This window comes from Nannospalax galili, unplaced genomic scaffold (assembly GCF_000622305.1).
Source record: "Nannospalax galili isolate Female #2095 unplaced genomic scaffold, S.galili_v1.0 scaffold158, whole genome shotgun sequence".
Classification (NCBI taxonomy): Eukaryota; Metazoa; Chordata; class Mammalia; order Rodentia; family Spalacidae; genus Nannospalax; species Nannospalax galili.
Genome location: NW_008345290.1, coordinates 7,864,088 through 7,884,316, shown reverse-complemented (window position 1 = coordinate 7,884,316; position 20,229 = coordinate 7,864,088). Strand labels below are relative to the sequence as shown.

The window sequence follows — 20,229 nt, the reverse complement described above, 5'->3', positions numbered from 1 at the left end:
GAGCTGGTTCGTCTAAGCTTCTGGTTCTCTCTTTTGATTTTATATTGTTGTGGCCGGATTGATTTTGTATTCAGGATTTCTGCGATGGCCCAATTCCAATGTGGTTCAGAAGTTTTCAGACTTTATCCTTAGGTCTGGAATCTTCTAAGAATGATTTTGGCCTCAGGAACTTGGGTGTTGGACTGACCTGAGATCCTGGCCGTGGCCGTGCCACTCAGGGATACAAAGGCAGATGGGGTGGGAATAAGCCCCAAGACTTCCCAGGGAATGGATTGAGTAGCTGGGTTGTACTGCATGCAAAGGATCAGGGAGAGGCAAGGTAAGCCTCGGAGCCCCAGAAAGAGGCTGTCAGCCCCAGAGAGAGGCTGGCGGGTGTTGCAGGACCAGGGAAGCAGGGAGAGGTGAGGGCAGAGCCAGGTCCCACAGAAGCAGTGCTCCTGGAGTCCCAGGAAGGCACCAAGCTGGCCTGGACGAAAAGGATCAGGAAGCAGCACCAGTTCCCCAGGTGTCTGGGGACCCAAGACCAGGAATGGCGCAGGGCCCAAACCAGGAGCAGAGAACAGCGGGGGAGATGGAAGGGCAAATGGGGGGGGGCTGCAGGGAGGGGGGGGGGGTCAAGGCGCGGAGAGCTCAGCGATGGACCCACCCCGAGAGGCCTGAGGATAGGGGAGCAGGCCAGGAGAGTTAACCGGTGGTGTAGGTCCGGGGAAGCAGAGAGATGAGGGCGGGTCCGGTCCGGAGGCAGTGCTCCTGGGGTCCAGGGAAGGCACCAAGCCGGTTGGGGTGAACAGGGTCAGGAATCAGCACTGGCTGCCCAGGTGTCTGGGGGCCCAAGACTAGGAATGGCACAGGGCCCAAGCTTGGAGTAGGGAACAGGGGGGGAGATGGAAGGTTGAGCGCGGCTGGGGGATTCAAGGGGCGGAGGCCTGCGTGGTAGACTTACCCCAAGAGAGGCCTGAGGGCGGGAGCAATAGTACCATTTTTAAAAAGTATTTTAAGGTGTGATTATATATTTGTATCTTCTTAAAATTGTAAAAGAAGTATGTGAAAACATGGATAAAATCCTTTAAGAAGGCTTTAGAGCTGTGATTCAAAATTCAAAAGCCATAACAGAAAAAAATTAATTTGACTAAATTCAAATAAAACATTTTATATGACAAAAATACAATAAACAAATTCAAAACACATATGACAATTTGTCTACATAAAGTGCTCCTACAAATGAACATGAAAAGACTTTCCAGAGCAATAGAAAAATAAACTAAGAACAAGAACAGATAATTCACACAAGAAATGCATTGTCATTTTATTTTATGTTTATGAATGTTTGTCAGCATGTAAGTAAGTATACCATGTGCATGCAGTCCCTGCAAAGGCCAGAAGAGAATGTTGGCTCTCCTATAACTGGAGCTACAGACAGTTGTGAGCTGCCATGTGGATGATGGGACTTGAACCTGGGTCCTCTGCAAGAGCAGCCAGTGCTCTTAACCATTGAGGTATCTCTCTAGCTCCATGTGCCATTTTTTAAGCCTAAGAAAATATGTGCACTTTCACACAAAATGAATGTGAGTTTAAACTATGTAGAAGTACTACTTTTCATTTTATCAGATTGCAAAAATTCTAAAGAATGGCAATTGCATTGTTGACCAGATGTGGGAGAATGTACACTGTACTTCTCATGAGTGCCCAGATGGCACAGCCATGGTAAAGGACAGGTTGGTAATGTCTATCAGGATTAAATGCAGTTGCCCTTTGACCCAGAAGTCTGGTGTTGGCAGTTTTTACTGCAGATACATCTGAATATATATAAAATGATGTACAGAGGAGGTTTCCATTAGACCACTGTTTGTACTAGAAAAGATTGGAAATGATTCAAGTATCCATTAGTGGAAGACTAGTTAAATAAACCATGATCCTTCCATACAATGGAACATTGTGTGGTAGTTTAAAGAGAACATGGAAGCTCTTTATGTACTGATACGGAAAGATCTCTAAGAAGTGGCATTAAATGAAAAAAGGTATGAAACAGTATGTAAGGTGTGCCCTTTGATGTCAAAGGAGTTTGAGGAGTGCATACATATCTGCTTGTATCTGCATGGAGAAACATTGGGCAATGTTGTTCATGCAGGTTACTACTTGAATCAAGATTCAGTAGAGCAGCTACCTCTAGCAAGCAGATGGTGGCTGAATAGGGGAGGGGTGGACAGAAGCAGGATTGTGATCTGCTGTGCTTTTTATATTTTTAAACTATGTAAATTATTACCTATTCAAAACAAATTTCCAGGGCCTAGAGATCTGGCTTAGCAGAGAAGAGCATGTGACTGCCCTTGCTGAGGACCCAAATTTGAGTTCCAGCACCTACATCCAGCAGCTTACAGCTGCCTATAACTCTAGTCCCAGGAGATCCAGTGCCTTCTTCTGGCCCCCATAAACACCTGCAAAAACATGCATATACCTACACCACAAACATATACACGTACATGATTATTTTTAATCTTTAAAAAATGTTTTCTTAAAGCTTCTAAAGTTAAATAGATTTTCTTCTTTTGACAATTTCATACATGTGTACAATGTATCATGATTATATTTACCTCCAAATACCCTCTCATCCCTTTCCCATTCTGGCCGACCCAGCTAGCTCCCCTCCTACATTCATGTCTTTTTTTGTCGTGACCTTCTGAGTTAGGGTTGCTTGTATAAGCATGGGTAGGGAGTATGTTATTGGAGCACGAGCAGCTTACCAGTGCTACACCACGAAGAAAATGGCTCCCTTCCCCAAGCTCCAATTAATGACCAAACAGCTCCTCAGGGAGGGGTGGGGCCTCATGAGACCCTACCCCATTCATGATGAAACGTCAGCTAGCCAAGTCAGGCAGGTGTAGATTTTGTGCCGGTGACCACAGCTGCTGTCAGTTCATGAGTTTAATGGCCATACCCCATCCAGAAGTTTCTCATATCACTCTCATCCCCTGCCTTTCTGTATCCTCTTCCAAAATGGTCCCTGGTCCTTGGAGGAAGTGATATTGGTATCCTGTGTAGAACTAAGTATACAACAGTCACTTATCCTCAGCATTTTGACCAATTATGAGTTTCTGCATTAACTGCTGCCCACTGCAAAAAGAAGTTTCTCTGACCAAGGCTGAAAGCACTAATTTATGAGTATAAACGTAAATATTTAGACTATGTCTATTTATCAAAAGCAAACAAACAAAACCCAGTAGTAAACCTTCCCCCAGGGTCTGTGACTAACCCAGCCATAGGCTTTTGAGCAGGCTTAGAGTACCAAGCATTATATTCTATCCTGTGGAGCAGATCTTAACTCCAATCATAAAGTGAGTGGTTCTTCCCATAATAGTCTTGCCACTAGTATATCAGTAGGAATATCTTGCCTAGCAGGTTAGTATTGTAGCACATAGATTATTGATGGCTCCCCCGACCCCCAGCAGCCTGCAAAGTAAGCATCTTTTGGCACTATGAACATTAGCTAGCAGGGAGGAAGCTCCAGTCCAGTTTCCACTTGATTTCTTGGTTCTGCAACCAAAGTGTGTGGGGTCTTCAGGAATGAAATCTTACTAGCTAGTTTTGATGGGCAGCCAAGAGCAATTGCAATAGCCTGTGTTGTTTGGGAGCCTCTGGAGCCTTCCTGGCCAACTCAGAGGGAGGTAGCCTGCATCTGGTTCTAGGGTTTTTCTTTAAAAACCTGTAGCTTCTGGGAACAGTATCGGAGGGTACTTCTAATCAAATGCTTTTTTAAAAAATATATTTTGTAGTTTATAAAATAGTAGGTCTCTATATGCCTTTTTAATATATCCTTAACTCTGATTAATACCCACCTTCCACCTTTCCCTCACCCCTTTTCTGTACCCAGAAAGTCCATATCACATGAACTCACTTGTTTTTAAAATTGCATTCTAATCTGTGTCCAGTGGCAAGAAGACCTGCCTAGAGCTTGTCTGTTTAGACTTGGGCTATAGCCTCCTGACTGGGGTATGTATATATGTTTCTTCAGAGCTGTGCTGTCAAGGTTGGAAACCAGCAGCCACATCTGGCTTTTGAACATGTAAAATGCAGTTTGTCCAGATTGAGGTATGCTACAATGGTACCTGGCTTAGAAGAAAAATAGGATTGAAAAATACCTCATTAATAATATTTTTATTTTATGTGTATGAATGTTAAGCCTGCATGTAAGTACACCTATGTCATACAGTGCCTTGGAGGACAAAAGGAGGCATCAGATCCCCTAGAACTAGAGTTACAGATGGTTGTAAGCCACCATGTGGGTGCTGGAATTCAAACCCAGGTCTTCTACAAGAACAACCAGTGCTCTTAACTGCTGAGCCGTGTCTCTAGCCCTCTCATTCATAATTTTAAAGATATTGATAACATGTTCAGTAATAATAATTTGGATTTGGGAGCTTAAAATATGCTATTGAATTAATTTCATTTGGTTTTTTTTTCTACCTTAAATGCAGCTAGTAGAAAATTTAAAATTACATATGTGACTTGGCTCTGTGACTTGCATTTTATTTTGTTTGCACAGTGCTGATGTAGACTCCTGCCCACTCTCAGAATGTCTGCCAGAATTACTTTAGAAAAAAACAAAAATACCACCTAATCATGTCACTGCCCAGAGCTTTAAAGGCTCCTTTGACTCTCCAGTTCCTTAGAGACCATTTTAGCTGCCCAAGTGCCTCCTTTACCCGTCCCCACCTCCCCTCACATGAAGGCTGCTTTTCTTCACTCCCTGGACTGCCAGCACTTCATAAATTTGAGTTTTTGAACACAGCCTTTTCTGTTGGGAATGTCACTTCACTTCCACTTCATTACCTAGAAAACTCCTACTCATCCCATAAGCCCAGGTTATATGGTCCCATTGATGAAGCATTCCAAGTCTCCTCCTCCCCCTCCTCCTCCTCCTCCTCCTCCTCTTCCTCCTGCTCCTGCTCCTCCTCTTTCTCCTCTTTCTTTTCTTCTTCCTCTTCCTTCTCCTCTTCCATCTCCTTTTCCCTTTGTGACACTGGGAATTGAATCTAAAGCTTCATCTGTGCTGGGCAAGGATTCCATCACTGAACTATACTCCTAGACCCCATGTCCCATTTTCTCAAAGCACCTAGTATACCTCTGTTTACACTTAATCGCCTGATAACAGTTTCCTTTTGAAGAGTATTTGGAGAAATATCCCACACCAGACTTGAGTTCCTCAAGGGTAGAACATATGTTGCATTCAGTTTTGTGTTTCCAGAGCCTAAAGCTTGAACTGATACTACACTTGATCTTAGCCAAAAGGCCAAGAAGTGATCCTTAAAAGATTTTAGGATTATCTCTTCAGAGGGGGAAATGTTGGAGGGGAGGGAGTGGGCATGGATTTGATCAAAACACTTTATATGCATGTATGAAATTCTCAATAAAGTTTTTGTAAAAGTTAAAAAAACTGTGGTCCTTTTAAAACCCTTCTGATATGCATGTATCTGCATATGTATTTGTGATTCACAAAATTTATTGAAATGTCTCAGCATCAGAGATCCCAGGATAATAAATTTTGATTTATCAAAAAAAAGCTTCCAGTAGAATCACTAACAGATCAGTAGTAAAATGGAACTGGTCATGTTTTGCCCTGTTTGCCTGGGGTTCTTCTGTATAGTCTGTGTACTGAGGAAAGCAGCCTTGAAGCTGTAGGTCTTCCTTAGTTAAGGACAGACCTCTTTGAAATGTTCTGGTTTATATAGGCAGCCTCTCCACCAGCAGAAGATGGCAGACAGACAGCAGAACTATCCAGATCCCAGAGACTCCAGTAGGCTACCGTTTTCAGGCTGGGCTTAGACTAAAAGATGAGGGGTATTTGTGTCCAGCTCAGAGAGCAGAATTCTCCAGTCTGGCTGGGTGCCTGTGCATCCAGAAGGTAAATGTGGTAGGTGATGGTAAGGAGGTAAAGGCTTCGGTGGAGGCTGGCCAACTCCAGGAGAGCCATGAGCTGGTCATGAAGCTCTCCATGAGCTCACCACTGGCTCTCACTTAGTGACCCTGTCTGTGGAAACTTATTCTTGTTAATCTTCACATGTCCTTCTCATCTGTTTCTGGGGATTCGAAGTTTTGTTCAAAAGAGAAATGAAGTAGTAAACAGAGCACCCAAGACGTATGGAGCAAAGATTTTAGAAGGAAAAACTAGCTAGGTAAACTGCAAGGCCCTGACACCCAGATTTTCAGATTATCATTATCAGTGTTTGAGATCTGCTTGTTTCATATATAAGAACCTAGTTATGTTCACAGGCAAGGCTGCTTGTATAACTCTTAGAGCGAAATAGGGAACTCTTTCTCTAGCATACCTTTGAACGCCAGCAGTGTTGTAGAAAGTGAAACAAACAAACAAACAAACACTACAACTGGCTGCCACTGACCTGGTACCTAAGGCTCAATCACGTTGTCTCACATCTGAGAACTGAGCTTGGTTCTCTGTAAGAGCAGTCAGCGATCTCCTAACTGCTGAGCCATCTCTCCAGCCCTCAAGTTACCTCACTTTGTAAGCTTTGTGATTCAGTAAGATGGGTTGTAGATATACCCTGCCTTGCAAACACTATTAGAGGTGAGTGAATGGATACTGGAGCCCAGCATTGTCTAGTGGCAGTGTGCTGGCAGAGTCGGTCTGGGAAATGGGATCAGTATGAATGTCGATTTTCTTTTGTAGCCATGATGTAGAACCTCTGTAAGAGCACATCTAAGGCTAGAGAAGAGCGTGATGGGCCACGGTGATTGCTCTTTAGTGGCCTTTGGTGATGGTTCTCAGAGCCTCATGCCCATCCCAGGGAAGGAAAAAAGGAGGAGGGGGCCAGGACATGAGACTTGGAGAGGTGGTTCTGTTGTTAGCTCATGAGGATTCACCCTGCTTCCTTGGTCCTGTTTGTAAAATGGAGCTGGCATCTTTCCATCTCTGCAAGGCTGTAATTGTTCCCCTAAAGCAGCAGTCACAGCCAGCAGCTCCATGCCTTTGTTTACAGGGCAGCAGTTCATTGGAATGGACTTTTAGCACTTAGAGGCCACCATCTTTGAATAGTCCCACAGGCAGAGCAGAGGTCCCTTTCCCTTTAGGGAAAGTGTCCATAGGCCAAAGTCAGAGTCTTCTGGGCTCAGTTCTTTGTGCTCCTCTCTCATGCCTGCCTGGCTCCAGTTCTCACCAGAGACGCTTAGGTCTTACCAGAGGTTGGGATCTGCTCCTACTTATTCCTCTGACAAGGGGGAATGTCATCATTTTTAAGAGGAAGATTATTGAGTTGTATGCTTGACTTTTATGAACAGATTTATGAACTCAATGCCTAAGTGCCTGGGGCCTCTGTGATCTGTGATCTCCCCCCTCTCCCTCTCTCTCTCTCTCTCTCTCTCTCTCTCTCTCTCTCTCTCTCACTCACTCACTCACTCTTACTAGGATCTTATCTGATGGCCACCCTGAGGGTAGGTCTTCATCCTGCTGCTGATGGATGAACTCAGACTCCCTGTGCCTGTTCATCAGATCATTGGAGCTGGTAAGATTTGTTGCTAATCATCATAAGAAGGTGCTGTCTTTGCTGCCTGTAGTTGATCTTGTCTTAAGCTCACTGTGGCATTTCTTTTGTCACATGATTTAAAAGGGGGTGAAATGCTTTAGGCAATAAACTCTGGAAAACAGGTTTTCTATGTCCAGTTTTTTTTCAAACCAATTTTGCAAAACTTCAAGTGTGTCTTTATTGAAGTGGTAATTTGTCTGCTTTGTAATATTGCATATTCAAAGTAAAAGAAAATTGGAACAGTTCATCACTAAAGTGCAAGTTACAAAATCGGCATCTGGTTTGAATGATGAGGGTTTTGTGCATGTTCTGCTTCAGTGAATGAAGCTAATGAAACTGTCCTCGGTGGCTGCCAGTGGTTCCTCTGTCCTTAACTGTTCTTGCCTTTAGTTGCCAAGTGAGTATGCCACTGATGTTTCTTCCACAAAGCTCTTTCCTAGTTGTACTGATTTTAAGCAAGTCCCAGACAGCCACTCATGCCACCAACAGGAAGCAGATGTAGACATCCCATGATCATAAATCAAGTTTGGGACATCCCTAGTGTCCTTTCTGTACCAGCCAAGCTTGAAACAAGAGTAGAGAAATAAGAGCTCTAGAACTGGAATGACTGAAAATGAGACGCTGCTTTCGCACCACCATGCCTCACAGTTCAGAGTCAGGCATGGAGACAGTGGCTGCTATGTGTGTTTCACCCAGGACTCAGATGCTTACAGAACTACATCTCCGCCCAGGGCCCTGAGCCATCCTACAGATAACATGCCTGTGCAAGCATGCTCACTGCATGTCTGCACGCTCCCCTATGAAGTCTTTCAAAGGTAAACACCTTACTTTTTTTGATACTAGGTTTTCTTATAATAGATGTGCAGGCTAATCATCCACAATGATACCGTCTAATACCTACCAAGCACTTTTGGATGTATCCTTTAATTGGGTTCTCAGAAAAACATTTTAAGGTGGATTTGTGGATTTTTTTTTTAATCTTTTACTAGTAAAGAACCTCCTCAAAGAGACACACGGACCTTTCTCAAAGACATTGTGTAATTTGGTAGAAAGCAGTGATGTTTTACAGAGGCAGGCTTAGTTCTGTATTTTATCATATACTTAAAGGGAAATCCTGGATTTCACATTCTACCTCAACAACAGTAGAAACCGAATGAATGAATAAAGAATCAACAAATAAACCAGTAAGTTATGCCAAACAAAGCCCTAAAGAAAAATGTCTCCAGACAAAGAGTAGAAACATGGGCTTGGGGTGTAGCTCAGGAACAGAATGCTTATGTGGTATGTATGAAGTCCCTGGTTCTGTCTCCAGTGCATGTGTGTGCATGCACACACATATGCACACACACACACACACACACACACACACACCACCACCAAACAAAAAAACCCACACCTTCAAACATGGAAGCAAATAACCCGTATGAGGTGCCTTCTGATTTTCTGTTTCTTGTTTCTGTTTTTGTAGCTGACAAGCATGTGGAAATTTGTAAAACTGTTTATTGAATTTATTTGGATTAGTTTGGATTAGCTAAACAGTTCTACTTCACTAAGCAGTAAAACAACAAACCATACCCTTATCTACAGGCATTTTGACTCAGATTGAATCAGCACAAGAGTAGACCAAGATTGACGGTTGATCCCTTCAGCCAGCTCTAGTTGTCAACTATAATAAGGTCCCCTGGAAGAAACTAGACAGAAAATTGGGGTAATTTGTTTATCTCATGGACCAGATTTCAAGCACTGCCCTCACCCCACCTTTTCTTTTTACTAATTGCCCATGATCACCCTACTTTACAGTAGCCCACTAGAACTTATTTCTCCATCTGAATGCAACTTGATGCTCATTGGCCTTCCCTTGCTACTGCCTTCCTGTCAGCTGCTCTCCCTGGCCTTTGGTAACCATCTTTCTCCTCTCAATTTCTATGAGGTCCATCTTTTCAGATTCTGATATGAATGAGATTACACAGTACCTGCCTTTTTGTTCCTGGCTCCTCCTCTCACTTAATATAAGGATCTCCAGTTCCATCAGTGTCATAAGAAGCTTCAAGACTTCATCCTTTTATGACTGAGTGGTACTCCATTGTATATCTGTGCCACATTTTCTTTATGCACTCATCAATTGATTAACAGACAAGTTTCCATTTCTTGGTTATTATGACTAATACTGTACAAACATGGAAGTGTTTCTCTACACACTTTCAGCTCTACATCCAATAGTGGGATTGTTGATATAATGGTGATTCTATTTTTTTTTTTTGAGGAAGCTCCACATTTTTCCATAGTGGCTGTACTAATTTACATTCCTTTTTTTTAGGTCTTTTTGAGACAAGGTCTCCCTGTAGCCCCAGCTGACCTGGAACTCACTATGTAGACCAGACTGGCCTTGAACTCACAGAGATCTGCCTGCCTCTGCCTCCTGAGTGCTGGGATTAAAGGCATGTGCCACCACGCCCAGCAAAGGAAATGCTAGAACTTTTTTTTGGGGGGGGGGTCTTATTTTACTAACAGTATGTAAATGGTCTCTTTCTCTCTTTCCCAGCACTTATCGTTTTTACTTCTGCTAATAGCCATGTCTCACTGTGATTTTCATTTACATTTCCCTGGTGGTTACTGAAGTTGAACCTTTTTTTCATTTGCCTATTGGACATTGTTATGTTTTCTAGATCTTTTGCCCATTTTTAATCAGATTATGTGGATGTTTGAAGCTATCAAGTCTTTTGAAGTCTTAGATTCTAGTTGCTAACTCCCTGTCAGATGTACAGTTCACAGGCACCTTTTCCCATTCTGCAGGCTATCTCTGCACACCTCACTCCCTTGCTCTCTCTGTAGGAGCTTGTTAGGTTGGTATCATCCTATTTGTCTGTTTCTGTTTTTGTTACCAATGCTTTAGAATTTTATCCAAAAATTCCCAATGTCTTGAAGTATTTTCCTTTGTTTTCCTATAGTTTCATAGTTTTGGGTCTGATATCTTTAATTCATTTAAGATGATTTTTGCATAAGATGAGAGTTAGGGGTCTGGTTTTATTCTTCTGCATGAGGCTATCCAATTCTTTTTTATTTATTTAATGAGGATATGCAATTTCTAAGTACCATTTAGGCAAGAGATGTGGCCCTCAGTGTCTGTTCCTAGTACCTTTGTTGAAGATCCTGTGGCTGTACATGCATGAATTTACATCTAGGTACTATATTCTCTTCTACTGATCTGTGTGTTTGTTTCAAGATACATACCAGGCTATTTTGGTTATTATAGCTTTGAAGTGTATTTTCAAGTCAGATATTATGATCCCTCTTGTGTTGTTTTGTTTTGGTGACTTGATTACTTTGGCTGTTTTGGATAATTTGTGGTTCCATATTTATATTTGCCCTTTCAAGTTCTGTGATGAGTGTCATTGGTATTTGGATAAATATAGCATTGACTCTGTAGATTGTTTGGGGGTAATCTGGGCATTTTGATACTGATTCTTCTAATCCATGAGAAGTGGAAGATATGAATGTATTTCCATTTTTGTGTGTCCTCTTCAGTTTATTGCATCAATGTTTTGTCATTTTCATTATAGAGATATTTAACTTCTGTGGATAAATTTTTTCCTAGGAGTTTTATTATTTTTGAAGCTATTATCAATCAGATGGTTTTCTTGATTTCTTTTTAGATAATTTGCTGCTGGTCTATAAAAAGACTATCATTTTTTTATGTTGATTTCAAATCCTGCAATTTTGCTGAATTCATTTATTCTAAGAGTTGTTGGGAGAGTCTTTGAAGGTTTTATCTGTATGGTTGCATCAGCTGCCAGCAGTGATGGTGTGACTTCCTTCTTTACAGTTTGGATTCCTTCATTTCTTTCTCCTTCCTGAATTACATGGTTAGGACTGCTAGTACTGTCGTGAATAAAAATGGTGAAACTGGGTGTTCTAGTTTGCCTTCTATTGCTGTGACAAAACACTGACAAATACCAACTTGGGGAAGAAAGTGTTTATTTGGATTACATCTCCCTGGTCACAGTTCATCACTGAGGGGGCCCAAGGTAGGAACTCAGGACAGGAATTTGGAAGCAAGAGCTAAAACACAGGCCATAGAGGAACGTTGCTTACTGCCTTGCTCCCCTGGACCATGCCCAACCTGCTTTTTTATGTAACACAGGCCCACCTGCCCAAGGATGGCACCATTCACAGTTGGCTGGGCCCTCGAACATCACTCAACAATCAAGAAAATGCCCCACAGACATGGTCACTGGAGGCAGTTCCCCAACTGAGGCTCTCTCAACCCAGGTTGACAACTAAATTTATCCAGGACACTGGGCATCCTTTTCCTTCAGGCTTTCAGAATTTCTCCCAGTGTGGTGTTAGCTCTGTACCTTTTATATGTACATTATATTGAGGCATTTTCCTTCATTGTGACTGTATCCCATGGAGTGTGTAGACATAAGTTCTTCATAAGTTCATGCATTGCTGGGCCCATATGTTGACTTTGTGTCTTGACTGTTGTCAGTAATGTTACACTGAGCATGGGATACTCCTTTGAGACACGGGTTCAGTTTTCTTTGGATCAGAAGTTGTCTATATCTGAAGTAGGATCATGTGAAAGTTCCATGTTTAATTTTCTTGAAGACCCTCCATACTGTTTTCCATAATGGCTGTAGTACTTTACATTCCCATGAACAGTGTGCAAAGGAGAGGCTATTCTTGATCACAGTGCCTCAGCCTGGCTAGTCCAAGGACTAAATACGTTTACATGACTGGAAAGGTAAACATGAAGTGAGGTTACAGAGGCAGTTCAGGTGGTAAATTAACTAGACCTAAGTATGACTGTGTCTGCTAGGAAAAAGCAATGCTGAGCACAGTGTCTGGCACAGACTGAGCAAGTGTTTGTTGACTGAAAAAAACAGACATGGTAAAGATAGTGTAAAGTAGTTGAAGAATTGAGGTTGTCTCTCAAGTTAACTGTCACTCTGACTTCCGCAAGACTATCCTCTGAAGAGGGGTCACTGCCTACCACTCATGGGTCCCATCACTGGGCCTCCGCACCTGAGTAGTCATATTTTCAAGCCACTCAGCGTGTACTTTCCTAGCTCTAGGAAGTTAGAAGTATCTGGATAAAATGGTACAGATATGCTTCTATCTTCATGTCCCTTTGGTTTAATCTGCAGGTCACTGCTAGTTTAATAAATCATTCCTGTGTAGATGTTTTAGTTCCAGCTCAGGATCTAGAAAGTAGAACTTGACATGCCTTCTTCCACAGTATACTAAGTTAGAGGCAAATGTGCAATAGTGTCGATCCTGGCTGTTTATTCTTTCCTTGGAACAGTAATAAAATGACAATTTAGTTTGATAAGGTCATAACCCATGAGAACATCATGTCCTTTTTTACAGGCCCTTAGACTGGCAGCAGTTTATCTAACTTGTTGGTAACCTACTGTGGTATCTGGCGTAGGCTGCTGTTTGGGTGACTTTGGGCTTAAGAAGCCAGCTGAGACACTAGGTCCCTCATTCCTGCCTTTTATGATGTACTTCATGAGACACATCTCTGGATTTCATCCATTTACAGTAAGAAGCCTAGGGATTATGGGCACTAGGAACATTCTTGCCCCAGCCCATGCCCCAGCACATGACTGTAGGTCACGTGACCTTGTAGTGCTATTGCTGGTTGTGTTCTCTACAGGTGACATGGCTCAGCTTCTGCTTGGCTTATATTTGCACAGTGTGTACATGCTTTTAAGCCACACAAAAATACTTCAATAGGCTGGCTGTTAAACTGCAGGAGACATGCAGTGCCTTCAGATGCTCCCCACAATAAATACTGGAAAGTCACTCTAGGGGGAGGTTTGTACATTGCTTGGTATTTAGGGGCAAATTAAAATGCACATCTGTAAGACTGGCAGATCTAGGTGACAGATTAATTTTATGTTTGCTGCTTGAGCTATTTGGAACTGCTCAAAGTTTTGATGCTTCTGCTGCAGTTATAAATTTGTAGTCACCTCTGTTCCTGTTCCAGGAATAAAGCAATTACAATACAATTTAAATAACTTTCCAAAACTCAGCATCTGTCAAGAACTGAGGAAGTCCTGTGAGTTCTCAAATTCCTTTAGACCCAGCTTTATGTGAGTCCACCAGACCGTGGGGCCTGCGTGGAAGAGGAAAGTGTAAACATGAACCTGTATTTTAGAAATCGGTGGAATTCTGTGTCTCCTGCTCAGATACAGCACTATATTTCATATTGGAGCACATGGTGTTCAGAACTGAGCAGAGTATTTATGTGCAGCCTGTCAAAGGTATGCTTGGTATGAAAACCATAAGTTACCTCACTAGTTTGTTTAAACTTCTCAGCCATGTTGCTATACTGACATAGCTCTTATTCACCAATGTCCTTTACAGTGCAAGGAGAAATGGCCCTATGGTGAATGAAATAAAGACACTGGGCTCAATCCAAAATGCCCATCCTGGCTGTTAGAAGGTGATTTTGGGTCCCTTTGACTTGGCAGAAGGCCTGGCTGTAGAGTGAGGTATTAACATGTGTTGGACCCTGTGTCTATTAAGAATATGGTGGTGTCCTGTAACACTTGAGTTCTTTTCATTGACATGACGGCATGTTGCAGCCCGTGTGCTGAAGCTCAGCAAGCCAGATGCCTGGGGCTCAGAAGCTATGGAAGCATCGGTTCCCGGGTTCCCGACTCATCTGTAATGAAAGTATCCAAACTGTTATGAAGTGATGCCAGTATGAAAAACAAATGAAAAGCAAGTACTGCTTTTCAGAAGAAAAAAATTGTCATGTGTGCAATCCTCTTTATTCATAATCCTTTGGTCTGGTGTGTATTTATTCTTTTTCTCTAGTTACGCCAGTTCATAGACTAATGTCAACCGTGACACAGTGAAAACTGCTCTTGATACCTGCTGTAAACCTGCACCTTGCTTGGGGTAGGGTGAGGCCTGAGAGATTTAGACCAGAGCCCATACCATGTGTCATCCTATAAACAGTTTCCCACTCTGTCTGATCCTTCTTGAGAACATGTTGTCACTACTGGGAAATAGCCCAGCATTAGAATAGCCTCTCTGGTTGGTATTCTGTTTACTTCGGAAAAGAAGCCTGGATGGAAGGGGTTCAGGTGGCACATTCTCAAGGAGTCACTCATGGAAGAGAATACTGAAAGCGTTTCTCTAGGAATGTGTGTGGTTCCTTCTGATTGACACCCTCATTCCTTAGAACTTGTCTCAGTGTAATGTGAGAGGAGCCAGCCAGGTCTGGTATGTGTCCCACAAGGAAAATCTTACAATTAAACTGCTTAAATCTCAAATCAGTCAGTTTTCCAACTTTGATGTTAGCGTCTTTAATATAATTTCATAAGTTAGTCTTTCTAAAGAAACATGAGAAGATGAGGAAGGAAATCTTGTGAAAGCAAAAGTGAGCTTCCCACGCTGGCCCCACTGTCAACCTGTGCACACTCCATCCACAGAGCAGGTCTGGCTGCCTAGGGTCCCAAGACGCAACCCTACCATTTAAAACCCTGTGTGTCCAGCTCAGTTAGATTAATTACCTTCCTCACCGGAATTCACAGCACTCTGCAGTTTAGCTGCAGGAACCATTAGTTTTGCAAGTGAAAGCTATTATTGTTGGCCTCTGAAGAGCCATGGCATTTTAAGAGGAATTTTAAACAACCATTTCTAACCCAGATGAAATATGGGGGAACAAACATGTCGTCATGATAAGTTTCCTACTAACTGCGAGACTTCTGCATTTAAAAGACAGCTCTCCTTTGTCTTCTAACTCTGCCCCATTTGTTTTGTCTCCAAACAATCCTCAGGGTGACATGGCATAACATGCTATTTAGTGTAGCTTCTAAGCAATAGCATACTTTGTATTCTCTTGGTTTCCAGATGGAGGTCACTGAGAGAGTACACTGAACTCTACCCTGGGTGGAACATGCTTGTATCCTCATTGCCAGCTGAGCAAAAATCAAGGACAGAATCCTTGCCCCTGGTGGCCTTGAGGTGAAACTGTATTTCTAATGCACAATAAAGGGAAACCAGACATACTTTGCATTCTCTTTTAAAAATGTATTTATTTTTAGTTTATGTGTATAAGTGTTATGCTTGCATGTGTAAGTGCACTCATGTGTGCAGTGACCATGGAGGCAAGAAGATCCCTCTGAACTGAAGTTATGGATGGTTGTTAGCTGCCATGTGGGTACTGGGACCCAAACCCTGATCCTCTGAAAGAACAGCCAGTGCTCTTAACCATTGAGCTGTCTCTCTGGCCCCCTCTTTGCAATCTTAAAAGACCATACTGCATCTAATCTTTTAATCCCTCCTACCTTCTACCCTTGTCCTCTTCATGCAGAGACAAAAAAAGGAAAAAACAACTTGTGAGTAAGATAATTATTTATAGGGTTAGACCTTGAGTTGGGCTGGGAGCCTAATTCTTTCCAGAACCCTAGTACACCAAGAATTCTTAATATTCAACCTTTATGAGATGCATAAAGAGGGAGGTAGGGAATCATAGCTCATGCATGACCGATTTAGTCACATTTGATAGGACTGGAACATGTCTTCAATATAATGACAGTAGGAACAACACTATATATTTATCTAAGTGTCAAAGTTTTTCATAGTGTTATCTCATAGAATATAAGAAAATTCCTTATATAACTCTGAGAGGGGTGAAGGTAGGTCATTATATACAATTTATTCAATAAATATGTTTTGAGTGCTTGCTACCTGCCAGGTCCTGTACCAGGGAGTAGGGATATAATTAAAAACAGAACAGCCAATACTTTCTGCTTTTGTACAATTTATATATTAGCTGTGGGGAAAAAACATAAATAAACGAAGTGAATTGAATACAAGTTATGTTGGAACATGAAGCTGCTTGGAGGAAAGTAAGACAGGACCAGAGAAAGGAAGTGGGGATGTTGTCACAGTAATGAGTAGAGTGATCAGAGATGTCACCTAAGGGGGAAAGCATTCAAGTGCTGGCTTGAAGGAGGTGAGAGGTTGGTATAAAAACATGTATTATATACCAAGATAATTATATATGACATATTATTGCTGAAAAAAGTTCTAAATTATTTAGTATAAGTTTTTGAAAACAAATTATGTGTCTGTATTTGTGATTGAAGAAGAGTCTGGAAAGTTGACACATACCAATTTGTAAATATGGTGACTTCTGAGTACTGCAAATACTATTAATGACTTTAATATTTTTCCTTTTGTTCATCTGATTTCATGATTTTATATGATAAAGATAATCTGTATTTATATGGAAGACATAAAAACCCAACATTTCCATACAAACTATAAAATAAAAGCATGCCTACGGCTGCTGAACATTGGAACTAGAGCAAATCTTTATGGCACACATCCAGTCAGGTAGCACAGAACATGTGCGATGTACATGCAGGTCAGGTGTGACCAGAAGACTCCCTTAGCAGAAAGGAAGTGAGCCTGGCGTGCAGTCCTTACCTAGCTACCTCCCAGTCACAGACTTTAGTGAGCTACCTGTCTCGATTGATGTTGTCTATCTTTCCCTCTCCACCTTGTTTTTAGACGAGGTACCTCACTGAACCTGGAGCTCGCTGGTTCAGCTAGACTGACTGGCCAGTGAGCCCCAGGATCTGCCTGTCTCCACCCCCTCCAGCACCAGGGTGACAGATGTTTGCTGCTGCACCTGGCTTTTACATGTGTGCTGGGGATCTGAACTCAGGTCCTTGTGCTTGTATTTTGCCAGCTGAGCCAATTCCCTAGCCCCCGCTATAACTCTTTTGACCTATTGGCAGTATCTGGTGGAGAAGGTACCATCCTCCTCCCTAGAACACTCAGGTTTCCCCCACCTTCCTTCCATTGTACCTGCAGGGATTCTGCCTCCTGTCTCCTTTATTGGTTCCCAGATCTCATTTAGCTTATCATGTTAATGTCACCCAGATCCCAAATACTCCAAATACATATCTTCAGTCCTAGCCTCTCTCTTTAACTCCATGTTTGAATACCAACAACTGGCCCATTTCAAGTCTAGCAGGCATTTCCAACTTATCTTCTGTGGCCAGTCATGCTCATCACAGTAAACCATAACCAACTTCTTCCAGCTGCTGACTCAGGAGTCATCTTAGACTTGTGTCTTATCTTGTATACCAAACTCACACCTTTGACCCTACTTCTAAAATATACCCAGAACTCTACCACTTCCCACCACTGCCATACTACTACCTTGGGCCAAGATCACAGTACTGACATTGAATGGCTGCAATACTTTCCAGTCTGTCTCCCTGCTTTCGACCTTATCTCCTCTGGTATATTCTGAAGACAGCAGCCAGTGTCCATCTACCATGCCATTCTTCTGCTGTAAACTCTCGGGTTTCCCTACCTTCCAAGGATGATATGCCCAAGCCCATGCACTGGCAGAGGTCTCTGCCCACCTCACCTTATCCTTTCTGCCCTCTTCCTCACTCACTCTGGCCCACTGCCTCCTTGTGGTTCTTCCAGCATTCTAAGCAGGCCATTACCCCAGGGCCCCACCCCTCTCCTCCCTGCTCCTCTGTCTAGAATCCTGTTCTCCCAATACTTGAATTGGGCTTTAGGTTTAAATAAGTCAGATCCTTTTGTGCTTCCCTTTCAGATCTTTCTTTGCATCTTAATAGTGTTAGATATTCTTACAGTGGAGTAAACCATACTATACAGTATATAATATGTAAATAAATAGCATATGCTATAGCACACAGCGTGACTGTGTGCCTCTGATAGAAGTGTGCTTAAAATATGGTTCATAACAACCATTAAAAAGTTGAAAAGCTATAATGGCAGATCCATTGTGTTTGAAATCACAGTTGTGGTGGCTGCTGAATCCATGTGTCACAGTGAGGTTATAAAGGGAACTGGCTTTCCATTGTCCCTGTGGTTGTCTGTAGAGTCGAGGAAACCGATTGCTTCAAGTCACTGAACATTATGTTTCAAAGCAATACTAAAAATGCAAACTTCCATCCAAATCATTTTGGTACTGTTATGTTTTCAGAGAGGTGGACCACATGATCTACACAGTACTGTTGCTAGCAGCTCACCAGCAGATTTGGAAAGAGTTATGTCTGTATCCAAAAGTGGATGCACGTTATTGCTTTAGTTTGTGCCTTCCAGTTTTTATCCCAACACAAAATTAGGTTACACACAGCTTCCCCAGACCTGGCTTGTTGGACTATGACCATGTACTACATACTCAGTCCAGCCGATCTCCTGATTCCCTTCTTCCAGGAAGACCTTGGGTCCATAGATGTTAGCAGTGGGTACGCTGTCTTCTTTTCCCACACTCTAAACTTTGTGTCTAAAGTGATCAAAGTGAAAAGGTGTTTCTGGAGTAACTTTAACTGAACCGACCTGTTCTCCAGGAAACTAATCACTCTGCTTAAAGGGCTTAATGCTCAGGATGTAAACTGAACCTATGGAATCGTGGCTGGCATTCAGCTGTTGTCTGAGACACCCTCCATGCCTCCCAACATTCCTGTTCCTATGCATAAAGCAACCCTCCCCCTTCAATAAGAATTACAACCTCTTGGGAGAATCTAAATTCTCCCTTTAATTCAGAAAGTGTTTCATTTGCTTACTTTATGAGAGTTTTAGTCATGCTTAGAGATGCTAATCTAAAACCAAGAGTTTGGGACTAGATATGTAGCTCAGAGGTAGAGTGCTTGCCTGGCACACATAAGTCTCTAGATTCCATCCCCATCACTGTGAAAAGAAAAAAAAAATCATAAAACCTAGAGTTCATTTAAGGATTATAGTTTATAAAAATACTCATGCATTGTTTTAGATATCCTGGTTTATATTTATTTCAAACTTGATTTATGGACAGAAGTATTCCTCTCATTTATTGAAGCTGGTGGGTTTCTCCACTGTCTTCAGCACTTGTTTCTTTCCCCCTTTTAATAAGCTGGGAGTGTGGAACACACTGTTCATTTCTCTTTCTTCCAATGTTGGATTTTAGACTAGTCAACAGAATAAAAAAGCATCTTTCAAAAGCTTGACTTTAAGTACTTGGATATATGTCATCAGAACCATTAAAAAGAACACGATGTTTAGAGTGTCTGTCTTCAGCAAGCACAAAAACTTCCCTTGACTGTTTCCAAGGTCAAGGGAAAGTACAGCTCTGAGTTGAAAAAGCCCTATGGCTTTGCAGGAAAGTGAGGACCCCTTCTAGTTATCAGTTCTCTTTTTGCCTCTGAGTAAGTTTTAAAAATATGTTAAAATCCTGCCCAGGTTGCATACTCTCTACCATACTCTGGTGAGGTGCCAAAGCTTGGGTTTAAATTTCTAATCTAGAATCTGTTCACCTTAAAAATGTGTCTTAGTCGTTCTCTAAGTCATGAACAGATAATAATTTCACAGGATTGTTTATAGTCAGCCAGAATACAAGTTCTTTTAAAAGGTGTCTCAAACCCCTTAGCACTGAAAAAGCAGGAGAGGGTGATAGTAGACTTCCCTTAAAGGACTTTTCTGTTGCACAGAGGATGATAGTACCTTCCTCAGAGGTTTTTTTTTTTTTTCCAACAATTAGATGAAGTGCTGTGTATAATATGCTTAACATGTACCTAACATACCAGTGTGCAAGAAATATTAGCTGTGACTGTTGCCATCATCATTGTCATCTGTCACTGCCACATGCTTACCATGAATCTAGTACTCTCACCATGAGTGTCATACCTGAGTTTGAAGAAATTTG

The 20,229-nt window shown here is 42.1% G+C and overlaps 1 protein-coding gene and 1 pseudogene across 1 annotated transcript in view; one reads left to right on the top strand and one right to left on the bottom strand.

Annotated features, from left to right (window-relative positions):
- The window catches only part of Jazf1 (JAZF zinc finger 1), a 353,771-nt gene that overhangs the window by 69,356 nt on the left and 264,186 nt on the right, over positions 1-20,229 (top strand). The window lies entirely within an intron of this gene.
- Positions 5,202-5,299, bottom strand: LOC115071795 (annotated as a pseudogene).